Source organism: Triturus cristatus, chromosome 10 (assembly GCF_964204655.1).
Source record: "Triturus cristatus chromosome 10, aTriCri1.1, whole genome shotgun sequence".
In the NCBI taxonomy this organism is placed as follows: Eukaryota; Metazoa; Chordata; class Amphibia; order Caudata; family Salamandridae; genus Triturus; species Triturus cristatus.
The window spans coordinates 1,077,489,165-1,077,503,293 of record NC_140593.1 but is presented as its reverse complement, the minus strand read 5'-3'; positions in this window follow the sequence as shown (position 1 = coordinate 1,077,503,293).

Below are 14,129 nucleotides of genomic sequence, written 5' to 3'. Positions count from 1 at the left end.
AATGGGGTGTTATTTTATGTATCTGCCTTCATTGTTTTCTAAGCGAGGGTGTTGCAGGACCAGTGCATAATGAGTGGCGCTTGACGTACTCCAAGGTTGGGCTGAAGTATGTATGAGCCTCTTTTTGACTCCTTAGGGCTCTAGTGAATTTACAAGTATATTTTGTGGCTTGTAATTGTCTTATTTATTTGTTAGTCTGTCTTTTGTATTAGTGTGTCCCTCCCGAACCCCTCCTTATTTTTTTAAATTTGTTTTATTGTGTAAAGATGCTTTATTAAAAACATATACTTGTTGATGGCTAATAATTTGAAAAGTTACATGAAAAAGTTTAAATAAGCAATGTAAATGCAATTGATCATGCTAAATTGACATTAGAAGAAAATGTAGCCATATAATAAATTGATACATAATAACATAATATTTCCTTTCTGAGAAAAAAAGCTAGGCATACATAAAGATTTTAAATATAAAAATAAAAGAGGAATGAAAGAGGGGAGGAAAGATTGTGGGGGTGGGGAAATATTGCAGGAACAAATGGTTAAATATATTCACTATGAAAAAAATGCATAGTTAGATTAAGTCCAGGAAAAGGTTACTCATAAAAAAGAGATATTTATAAACAATTGAGGAGGATGAAAAATATCAATAACATCAGGACATCTATAAGCATGTTTAGATAGAAAAGAAGTTAGAGGCAATGGTAATAAACCGATTTTGATAACCATCTGAACAGATGTAGAGCTGGCCCTGTCTAGCCTTTGACTATAACATAATATATCCCACCATTTAACAAACGAAATACCATTAGCATGTTTCGAATAAGAAGGAATAATTTGAAGAGCCATAGCAATAAGCAGATCTACAAAAATGGCCCTTCGTAGATAGTGCAACAACGCAGTATGCAACCAACCAAAGAAAATTTGCTCCATGCTAAATGGGACTTAGGTTTCACATATGTCCATAATTTTATCCCAAACCTGTGACCAAAAGATGTGAACAAATATATGTAAGACGTAACACATAATCTTCAATGAATGACCAAAATATACTATCTGAATTTAATTTCAAAATGTGTAAGAATGTCGGGGACAAGAAAAGTCTCATAGAGAAAAAACGATAGGATTTGAGTAGCACTGGCAGAACGAGAAGTGGAAAGTAATTTGGGCCATATTTAATCCCAAGGAAAAATAGATCGGTCTGCTGAGGCCTTAGATCTGGAAGGGCAGTAACCCATTAAATGCCCGCAAATGTAAGAGGCTGTAACTTCAGATGGGAAATCCTAAGTATGGGAGTGCAGTACAGACCAATGGAACGCATTGCATCTGGGGCCTGTTTGCGGTTATTCGAATATATTTAGCATGAGAAGCATCTGGAAAATTGAATCTATTTTGAATTTCCTGCAAAAGTGTATAAGTAATTTCCCAACATAGCTGGTCAATTAAATATCTATTACTTTGTAAACAGTTACGCCAACGAGGGTGCCGATTAGGATCCTGGAAAAAAATTCCCCGTACGACTCGTATCCGGTCTTTTTACCGTACGAATCGTACAAGTGCCGTACAAACTGCCAACTACGATTCGCATGGGAAAAAGTCCATACGAATCGCATTGGGAATAATTCCCCACATGTCCTCGGGTCGGAAAATGTGTCCGACACGTCCCCGGACGATTTACCGTACAAATGTGAAAAGTGAAGTCCAACCGCGCAAGTACGATCCATCCCGTGCGTCTGATGTTACAACCGGATGGAAAAATCACAGTCCGCACCGAACTCCTATAGCAACCATGGAGACATGTGCCCGCATACGCGCCCAACACCCCCCCCAGCCCCCGTATGTACGCGCCCAACCACCCCCCCAGCCCTCGTATGTACGAGTCGAACCCCCACCCGTGTATGTACACCCGTGAACGTACGAGTCGAACCCCCACCCGTGTATGTACACCCGTGTACGTACGAGTCGAACCCCCACCCGTGTATGTACACCCGTGTACGTACGAGTCGTACCCCCACCTGTGTATGTACACCCGTGTACGTACGAGTCGAACCCCCACCCGTGTCTGTACACCCGTGTACGTACAAGTCGAACCCCCACCCGTGTATGTACACCCGTGTACGTATGAGTCGAACCCCCACCCGTGTATGTACACCCGTGTACGTACGAGTCGTACCCCCACCCGTGTATGTACACCCGTGTACGTACGAGTCGAACCCCCACCCGTGTATGTACACCCGTGTACATACGAGTCGAACCCCCACCCGTGTATGTACACCCGTGTACGTACGAGTCGAACCCCCACCCTACGAGTCGAACCCCCACCCGTGTATGTACACCCGTGTATGTACGAGTCGTACCCCCACCCGTGTATGTACACCCGTGTACGTACGAGTCGAACCCCCACCCGTGTATGTACACCCGTGTACATACGAGTCGAACCCCCACCCGTGTATGTACACCCGTGTACGTACAAGTCGAACCCCCATCCTACGAGTCGAACCCCCACCTGTGTATGTACACCCGTGTATGTACGAGTCGTACCCCCACCCGTGTATGACCCCGTACGTACGGCCCGTACCCCCACCCGCGTATGTATGGAGCGTACCCCCACCCCAACAGTGTATGTACGGACCGTACCCTCACCCGCGTATGTATGGAGCGTACCCCCACCCCAACAGTGTATGTACGGACCGTACCCTCACCCGCGTATTTATGGAGCGTACCCCCACCCCAACCGTGTAAGTACGGCCCGTACCCACACCCGCGTATGTATGGAGCGTACCCCACCCCAACAGTGTATGTACGGCCCGTACCCTCACCCGCGTATGTATGGAGCGTACCCCACCCCAACAGTGTATGTACGGCCCGTACCTTCACCCGCGTATGTATGGAGCGTATCCCCACCCCAACAGTCTAAGTACGGAGCGCACCCCAGGCCCCAACACCAGCACCCTCACCCAACATCGCGCATGTACGAGTCGTACCAAGCCAGAGACAAGGACAGCACTGTACAACAAAATGGCCGATGTACACACCGTACAGACTCTAAAAACACACGTACACAACCAGGACAAAGCAAAACAACACAAGAAGACTCCATTCGAATCGCACAAAGCCACAAAACATGTCCAACAAGCACAAATACAACACATTCACTGACCTGCAACTGCCAAACTCCCAAACAGAGGCCCAAAACACAACCACTCCTTATAACACACCCACCCAAAGTTCAAACACAGCCACACCCACCAATGGACCAATAAAAAGGCCCAACACACACAAACCATGATCCTTTGCAACAGACCCACTGCTGCCAGACCACACCGAGAAACAACTGCACCATACTACAACCTCCACTACACCTTACACCTGCACACCTTCACACAACCACCTTCACAAACACCCCCTCATCACATTCACACACACACCTGCACAACCACACCCACACACCCACAACCATCCACACCCCCACCCCCCACCCTGCCCACTAACAAGAATCCAAAGTTCACTAGCCGAGAGTTGGAGGTCCTTGTCGACGAAATCCTCAGTCGAGCCACACCTCTTTGGAACATTGGTCAGACAGACCAGCATTTCCGAAAAAACAGCCATGTGGCAGACGATTGTCGATGCTGTGAATGGTGTTGCGTCCACCAGAAGGACCAGGCATGAATGCCAAGCCAGGTGGTACGATCTGCGGAGGACGGTCCGCTGCAAAATGACCGACGACCACAACCAGGCCAACATCACTGGAGGAGGCCCGGCCCGCAGACGCGTACAATACCATCCCTGGGAGGAGAAGGTGATGGCCATACTGCCGGTGGTGGCAGTGGACGGAGTAGAAGGACTCCGAGAGCCTGGTGAGTACACAAACAACTCACCTCACATGGGGGAACGTCATCCACAACCAAACTCACAATCATGCACGCAACCACCCCAAGCTATCGCATGACTCAACCACACTCCATAAACACGCACATGCCACTAGCGCCACCATGCCCCATGCACCCAGCTGGACAATGCCAAGTCACAGGCCACAGAAAAAACCAACACAAGACACGGTAACCCGGATGGCGGGAGTGTGGGCCTCAAAAATCACATAGTGCAACTCAGAAGCAGACAACAATGCCCTCTGCCCATATGGCCTAGGTCACAGCCAGACAAACAGTGTGTCCCCACACAGGAAATACTTGCCTGCAAATGGTGGACGCCTTGCATGATGACATGGGGGTGAAGGCATCTTTTTGCACATGACAGCAGCCAATGAACAGCCAACACTGTGAAAGAGTGGCAGCACACACCACCACAGCAGCAGCGCAGACACAGACACTACACCCAATGGGTGCCTGGAGATCAGAAACAAACTCACATGAACAAGCCAAGGGCCATTCAAAGATCTTCAAAAAGTGTGTGCCTAGGAAGCTGGGCTGAGGTGACAGAGGGTGACACACAGTGGGAGGGAAAGGGGGAGAGAGAGGGAGGGAGACACAGGGAGACGGACAGAGGGAGGAGGCTGACACAGGGAGGGAGGGAGAGGGGGACAGAGAGGGAGTGAGAAAGGGATACACAGGGAGACCAATTCAGCCTTGGGTGGTGTGGGAATGTCTGCTCGTCAGCAGGTGGACTGCGTGCATGTAGACAAGGGTGGCCAGTGCCTGAATCCCCCTCTCTTCTCCATGGCAAAACACTGGGCCATGTCTCAACCTGTGCACGAGCACAACGACAGCTACCTGCATTATATAAGTGTGTGGAACAACTCCATGTGCCCACGTACAGTGCAACATGGAAGGCGCCAATGCATGGCTCGCCACACCTGCTCACTCCACTGCTGACTGCAGTCACAATTGACGCAGCAAGTAAGACTGTGTCACACATAGGTAAAGTCTCAAAAGCTGTGGCCAAGGGACATATTCATGCACAAGTGCACTGTGAGTGGAATGCAAGACATATCCAAATACCCAGAGGAAATGTGGCAACTTTGAAACTAATGAAACATGGATGTTGCATGGAACAATAATAACATTGTCTCTCACACACACAGGTCAACGTCGTGGATCACCACCCAACACTGGGGGGGAAGACTCACAGGACCCGGCTCTGCGGGATGACGATCCCACCGGCAGCGACGACTCTCACCACTCTGTGGACGACCCCGACCAACCTGGCCCCTCTGGTGTCCAACCACCTGCAGCACCTGCGTCAGGTACCACTGGGCCAACCACCACCCCCACTCCTGCCACATCCCAGGAGACACCCAGGATCCCTGCCCCACCACCACAACGCAGCCAGGCTGACCAGGAGGAACACGGTGTACCGGGCACCCAGGAGGAGGCAGGCGACAACGCAAATGCCACCCCTCAGGGGTCCCGGAGACCCGATGTGCCGACAAGGGCAGGCCAGGTGCAAGTGGGCAGGGGTGGTGGGAGTGGAGGACGGCGGAGGCGCGAGCCTGACCAGTTGGCTGCGGAACCGGTATATTCCCATGTAAGAAACATCCTGGACACATACCGGCAGGACACCACGGGCAAGAGCCAGGTTGTGTCCACCCTCAACGAGATGAAGGGGACCCTCGAGGAGATCAAGACCCAGCAGGCCCAGCAACATGTGGAGCAACATGCCTGTCAACTGCGACACCAAGGGCGGATGGAGGACAGACAGGCTGAGCTCGTGACGGTGCTCACGGGAATTAACCGTTCACTCCGTCGGATAGCCGACAACATGGGCAACCCTCCCTGTGCCACCAGGCGAAGAACATCACCACCCACAGGGAGGGATCAGGAGGAGGAGGATACATCCGACGGAGCATACCAAACATCGTCACGGCCTGCTTCTGAGGGTTCCCGCAGGAGGGCGGGTCGTCCACGGAAAAGACCGTGAGGGTCGGCGCAACAGCACCATCTCCCAGGACACCTGGCCTGGCACCTGGCCCACTGGACCAACAGCAGCACATCAGCAAATGACATTCTCTGCCACATGGACCTGCTGGTCACTGTCTGACCAATGATGACAAAGACTGTGGCATGGACTCTGATGATTTCCAATGGCAAGGACACCAACTCCCCCAGTGAACTTTGGATTCCACACACCCGGAAAGCCCCTCCTGTCATACCCCCCCCCCCAACACGTACCCCAACACAAATAAAAACTTACACGATAAAGAGATGATGCCTACATTTTGCATTATTACCTTACATGTGTCTTGTAAAGTCTAACCATGCATGAGTTCTCATATGACTTCAACCATCCATACCCTGGGGCCTGAGTCTGGCACAGGACACACATGGGTCACAATGTATTAGGCAAGACAGACATGGAGCACCATACACACCCGTGATGGGCCCAACCAGCTGAGGAGGTGGCCGCACAACCGTGCCGACAGACATATTGAGTACAGCAACAGTCATGCGCAGAGGTCAGGGATCATGTGGAGTGTCCTGGGGGGCACCCAGGTAAGTGTAGACAGGTGGCAGAACCATGTCCTGCAAGCTTGAGTCAGGTGGATGCAGAGAATGGTGGCCTGGCCAACGTTGGATGCATGGGGATGGCACATGTCACAATACCCACACAGTCATGGACATCATGCACAATACAGAGTCTAATCCCACACAAACAGCTTGCATATTGCTACTCTACACATAGACACATAGCCACTATCACTGAAAACCATGCCAGACATGCCGTATGCACCGTGGCAACACACCAGCATTGACTGAGAAGAGGCACCTTGGAGGCATAGGGACACCTTTATTAGTCATGTATTCCGGAATGCAGAGGCAACTCGGAGTACACATACACAGGTCATGTGGATTAACATGTGGGTCCAACACTGGCACCCCCCTTCTGCACCACAAATGCGTGATATCCATGGAACTGGCACACAAGTGTCGGGTAACAGCTAAACACCCCCTGCTGCTCATGGAGAGGCTGCCATACACCATTGATCCTCTGATGTGGAAGTCCCACACCATGTCAAGCCAATGCAAACCGTATGTGTCCGAGGGCAGTGTTACACACATTGATGCCATCATCACAATCCACTATCCCATTACAGATGACTGTCAACAAGTCTGACCATCTATTCAGGTGTATTCAGCTACATGTAATGTGTCCCATGGTGATGCGACATGTCTGCAGAGGAACCAAACATCGACAGGGGCAGTGTGCACACATCGTAAACAACCGCCACACCCAATACACCCCTGATGCATCCCTTACCCTAAGGAGACTTCCAAACTTGTCCGTGCGTGTAACGCTGAGTCAGCACACGATGACGTGTCCATGAGGAATAGCAGTGCCACAACAATGCAACCAGCAGACGGCATGCGCAAGTACCTGGGGATGAGAGACACACAAGAAGTCAGCCACAAAAAGCACAGCCACTTGCATGTGCATGTACTCGACACATGTAAGGATGACAACATGCTAGGTCACAATTATGACTGGGGAAATACACTCATCACTGGCACCATCACTCGAGTGACACATCCACACACACCTCTGACTCACGTGGCATACATGCAGATGGACACACACATCGCAACACATGCCACACGGGGACCAATGCGTGCACACTCAGACACTGGTACTCACCACTAAGCAAAGAAGTCGCGTATGAGCCGACTCCGGATGTCCTCTTGCGGAACCACATCCTCCACATCACTAGCCCCATTGCCAAGCCCTTCATCCTCCATGGGTGGATGGTCCTGATCATCTTGATCCAGGATGAGTGGCACAGCTTTCTCAACTGCCATGTTGTGCAGCATGCAGCAGACCATGAAGATTTTGCAGACCTTCAACGGGGCATATGGGAGGGCGCCGCCGGTCTTGTGTAGGCACCTGAATCGGCTCTTCAGGAGGCCAAATGTCCTCTTTATCACTCGCCTTGTCCGGCCATGGGCGGTGTTGTAGCGGAGCTGGGCCGGCGTGCTGGGGTTGCGGAGAGGTGTGATCAGCCATAGCATGCTGGGATAGCCAGCGTCCCCTACATGGAAACCACATGGACATAAGTAGGAAAGGAGAAGCGGTCGGGCTGGAAGTCTACGCAAAATACAGGACAGACAGAGTGTACCCACCAACAACACATGCTCGTTCGTTGCGCAGCTGCGTCATCATTTCAGGCACCCTGCTACACCTCATGATGTAGGCATCGTGTGCTGATCCTGGAAAACGAGCACAGACATGTGAAATCACCATGTTGGACAGACACACCACAAGGGCATTGATGGAGTGGTAGTGCTTGCGATTCCTGTACGCTACCTCCTGTGCCTGTGGTGGTACCAAAGCCACATGTGTCCCATCTATGGACCCAATGACATGGGGCATCCCTCCCAGGGCATAGAATCCACGCTTGACACCAGTCAACTGTTCAGGAGTTGGGAAATGGATGAACTCATCCAGGTGAAGCAACATGGCCTCTAAAAAATCATGCAGCACACGGCTGAACATGCTCTGGGACATGCCACCAACATGAGCTATGGTATATTGAAAGGTACCCGTGGCAAGAAAATGTAGGGCTGCCATTACCTTCAGCTTGGGTGTCAGTGCCGTAGGATACCTGTGCAGCGGTTGCAGGTGTAGTGCCAGCCTTGCCGTCAACTCCTCAATCAATGGTTGGGGGAAGCGGTAGCAGCGTATACAGTCATTCTCCCGCATGTCAGCCAAGTCCGGAATTGGTCGGGGAAGAGGCGGCGCTCTGCAGTAATTTGGAAGTGACAAGGAAGAGTGAGTGCACTACAACAACAATTTATATGTACTGAGCACATGTTAATCTGTCAATACACATATGCTACATAGGGAGTCAGGTATGTGCTACATGCCCTGGACACGTATGGCTGCCAGGTGACACTCCTACCAAGACCCAGCTACACACGGAGATTGTGAACCTCCACATCTCATGGCATGGGACTAGCTGTGTCCCAGTGTAAGTGAACAGCCAGACGCAATACAGGAGTGACATACATCAACATATCAGCAGAAGTAGGATGTTGATTGCAGAGACAGGTAGCGGAACACTAGAGCCACAGGTCACATGACATTACACTAGGACAGCCCACACACCTTGCCATGAAGGTGTACATGTCATGACTGACCACACATACATTGAGAGGATGCAGACAGGTCCTTGTTATGCTACTCCGTGTCCCATGCATACATACACACCTTACATCCGATACCACATGTGGCCTGGTGTGCGTAACAGTGTGCCATGTCCATCTACACACAGACACATGTTGGTTGCAGCAACAGCAGATGCTTTTGAGGGAACACCAACATCAAGCTAATGTGAACACACCACACATACATGACATAGTCACATCGTGCACCGTGGGTAGTCACATGTCTGGTGTGGTAACCCCTGTAGCGGGCATCAGGGGACACTTGCGTGTGTTGTTGACTGTGCCATGCCAGTGACGCTCATCTCAAGTGTGCTGTACGACATGCACACATGTCAAAGGAGTGAAGGGCATGTCTGGCACATATAGCACCGTCACACATAACACGTGTACACATCTCATCATACATCTATTGCCTTCACAACTCAGGAGTAATGTGCCACCTCACAGCCTTTCACACCTGTGCCCCACACATGTAGTGCTGGCCAGACAATGCCTTGATGTCCATCCATGGACAAGTATGTCAGCTCTATTCCTTTCTGTGTGCTGCCTGTCACCACTGTTATGTGTGTAAGGCACCGTACATTCGCTCTGAGGGCGTGTGTACGTTCCCTATCACTATGGGAGTGCTGCCGTAGGCCTACCCATAGTGATAGTGAGCGTACAGGCGTGTGTACGGTCCGTATCACTATGGGTACGCATACGCGAGCACACCCATAGTGATAGTGAGCGTACGCGCGTGTGTACGGTCCGTATCACTATGGGTACGCATACGCGAGCACACCCATAGTGATAGTGAGCGTACGCGCGTGTGTACGGTCCGTATCACTATGGGTACGCATACGCGAGCACACCCATAGTGATAGTGAGCGTACGCGCGTGTGTACGGTCCGTATCACTATGGGTATGCATACGCGAGCACACCCATAGTGATAGTGAGCGTACACGCGTGTGTACGGTCCGTATCACTATTGGTACGCATACGCGAGCACACCCATAGTGATAGTGAGCGTACACGCGTGTGTACGGTCTGTATCACTATGGGTTTGCTCGCGTATGCGTACCCATAGTGATACGGAGCGTACACACGCGCGTACGCTCACTATCACTATGGGTGTGCTCGCGTATGCGTACCCATAGTGATACGGAGCGTACACACGCCTGTACGGGCCGTTGCTATGCATTTGGGGTGCCCTAGGGCGCCGGAACGCACCGTACCTGTGTGTGAATCTCCAAATTACACAGGGGAAACATGAGGGACAAGTATAAAGGCCTACATGCATGCTGGTTGTCATGGAGACCAAGTTTAAAGTATGATTTTTTTTCAGCAGGTGCACAGCAAAAGTCGGTTTGAATGAATCTACTTTGTTGCAAAGTGGTTGTGGAGTTTACATCATGCTCAAGAAAAAAAAAAGAGCAAAGCCACTGACTGTGCTAGGTTTAAAGGGATTGGAGGAAACATAGGATGCAAATGTGAGTGACCAATCACTCTGTACTCCTGTGCATGAAACAGGCCAGCAAGGCAGATATAAGGCAGCCAGGTCCCATGGGAGAGCACTTGCCTGCACATCTTTTGATTCTACAACACTGCTGCTGCTCGTGATTCCCTGGCACCATGTCAAGGTCTGTGGAGAGGGCCCAGCCTTTCACCCTGGAGGAGAATCTGTCATTGCTGGATGTGATCCTCCCACAGTACCCCCTGCTGTATGGGCGACCAGGGTTTCAGGTGAGTGCAGAGTCCACTAGCACAGACTGTGTCCCTTTTTTGTGACTGTGACTTCTGGCATTGTGTCCAGGTGTGACACACATGCATTGTACTGTAGAGTGGGTCCCAGGGGGGGGAATGCCTGATGTCTCCCAGCCAGAGCATGCTGTGGTGCATGTCTGCCATCCTCACTTGCATTGTGTTTACTGTGACAATCACTGCATGGTGCATGCCACATTCTGCCTGTCTTATCCTCCTGGGAATGTTGCCTCTACAGTCCTCATGTGATTATGTGGTCAGCCCAGTGTGACAGGTGACTGTACCCACAGATGTGTGTTAGTTCAGTGTACCTGTGCTGAGAGTGTCCACATGATGTGTTCGTACCCTGGACATCGGTGTGTGTGTAAGTCCCCTGTCATGTGGGTGGGTGCATATGTGGAGTGTAGCACCCAAGCTGCATGAGGGATGGATATACCCTGCCCATCTGATGTGAGCAGGGAGTAGTGCTGTGTGTCTGACGTGCAGATCCAGCCCCACACCTGTGAGCCCCCCCGTCTAGTGGCACATGTGCAGAGTGAGGTTTGTAGCTGCATTTGGCAATGGCAGGTGAATGTCCTGTGCCTGTGTGTGTCTGTGTACTCTGCTGAGGTAGCGTCAGTGGCCTGTGGCATGTGACTGCTCTGAGGTGCTGCACATAATCCTGGTGTACCTTCTGATGCACAGTGTGAGTCTGGATCATTTATTGTGTCGTACCCCTCATGCCACCGGTGTACTTTCAATGGCACGTGGTGCATTTGCCATTACACAGAGAAAAATGTCCCTATGACAAAGGTGCAATGCTTTGGCTGCATACTATGCCTTGTTGAAACCAGCAAAATTGATCTAATGTGTGTCTCTGTGACATGTGGCAGGTGTATTGATGTAGTCTCACTTTTTCAACCCCACAGGTAGGCGCCGCTGCCAAGGAGCAGATCTGGAGGGACGCCGTCAGTGCCGTGAGGAGTACGGATGGTCGCAAGCGGCGCTTGGCCCAGGTGAGAAAACGCTGGCAGGATATCCGGTGCTGGACGCGGAGGATCGCACAGGTCCTGCTGGGGGACTCACCTATGGGCCCTAAGAACCATGGGCGTCGCCGTCTGACCCACATCCACAAGCGTGTGCTGGCGGTGGTCTTTCCAGACATGGACAGGCGCTTACGGGAGAAGCAGCAGCAGGAAGGGGGTAGGTACATGTGTGTTTGTTGTGTGTCACCAGCATTTGCAAGTGCGCAGTTGCATGGATACACTGCCAGTGTTTAAATTTGCGGTGCAGGTCCTGTCACCCACAGTATAGCGGTGCTGTCCTTCCTCCCTTCCCCTCCTTGCCATGTGTTCCCTGGTCTGTGTGTAGTCACTCTTTCACAAGGTCATCTGGGCTGGCAGTTAATCCACGTGACCAATGCTTGCAGCATCATGTGTGGGGGTGGTGTGTAACAGGTTTTGGCACCTTGCCTGTGCCCTGTCCAGTACAGTACTTGTGGGGTCCATGTCAATTGGCACTGATGCTGAGTCCAGACATAGGAGTATGTCTCTGACGTGTAATGCCTTACAGCAAGCATGTCCTATGTTGTGGCCTGTGACATGATGTGCATGAGTGTGCGATACGCAGAGTGCAGGGATGGTGGCCTGTGTTGCAGTCATTACCATTCAGGACCATGGAATATTCTGGCCACTACTGTCCCCTGGGGCATACTTTGCTAGGTATCATGTGTGTCATCACAATATGTGGACACTCTCAGTGTCTACAGCATAGGATGTGCTCTGTGCCATTGTCCCCTGGCACCATGTATATTTACGTAACGTGTTCTACAAGTGTCCACTGTACAGCCTGACCTAATTTTCCTCGTTCATACTCGCGGTGGCAGTGCCTGTGTGTCTTGTTACAATTACTGATGATGGCCATTTGTAAATGAGATCGTTGTACAGGCGCACATGGGGTATTTTGGGTGCAATATGGGTTTCTGGCAGCCCATGTGTATTTCTCCCAGACTAAGAGATGCAAGTGCTTCCTGTGTCTCATCACATTGTCTCATGTAGGGGGTGGTTGGTGCGGTCAAGGCCTACATGTCGACCCCTGAAATTGCTCGGTCTGGCCAGTGTGTGCTGTTTGTCTGGACATACACTCAAGGTGCAGTGTCCCATTCATGTTGGGCATGTCTTTAAGTATTACCTTTGCAGCATGTGCCTCAAGTTCATGGAGATGGTCCCTGCTCATCCCTAGTTACGGCAACGCTGTGTGGTGCAAATGCAGTGCTGGATTGGCCCCAGAGCCTGGCTCCTCTGTCCAATTCCATATCATGTCATTTGCAAATGTGTCATGCTCTCCATAGTTTCTCAGTGGCATGGTGGGTGAACCAACTGTGTGTTGCAGGGCCTATATATGTACCTTGTATTGTAGATGTTACTCATCTTTCATTTCAGGCTATGCACTGTAACCTATGTTGATTTAACTCATGTGACATATGTATACAGGTGTCTGATTAATTCCTGTTTATTCACCTTGCCCACAGCATCGTCGGGGGACACGGATGGAGACACCGGCACGGACCGTGCGGAGGGACCGGGCACCAGTGCCAGCAGTGACACCTTAACTGGCACATCGAGTGTAACTGAGGCCGAGGGGAGTGAGCCGGAGGACCTGTCCACTGCCACCACAGATTATGAAGCTGACGGGTCCGAGGCTGAGCACTCCGAGGGGGCGGAGGCTGCTCCAACAGCTGACAGCAGCACAACATCTCTCCCCGCCCCCTCCATTGCCATCACCGGCCTCCCACTTGCTCGTGTCCCTTCCTGGCGTGCTAGGTCACCACGTGTCTCCTTCCTGCCAGGCACCGCACCCCCTGCCCCTGTATCCACTGCTGCCGCCAATGCCGAGTCTGTGGACATCCTGCGGCAGTTGCAGGTTGGTCAGGCTGCGATGCTTAATGTCCTCCATGGCCACGGCCAAGTGCTCACCAACATGGAGGCATACTTGGAGGGCATTTCAGCATCGCAGGCTGACCAACGCAACTTGCTGCGGTCTATTGACTCGACACTGTCTGCAGCAGTGGGTCTCCTGCAGCACTTCGTCCCACCCCCTACCCATGCCCCATCCACACTTCCCACTCCCATGCCTGTCCCACGTACACCCAGACGTCAGCATGCACACACCCCACCAGACACAGGCACCACACCAGCAGGGAAGGCAAAGCGCACACCTCCTGGCACGCACACACCGGGTGAAGTAGGCACACCCACTGGGTCGGGGGGGAAACGGAAGACACGAGCCAGAGTGAGAGTC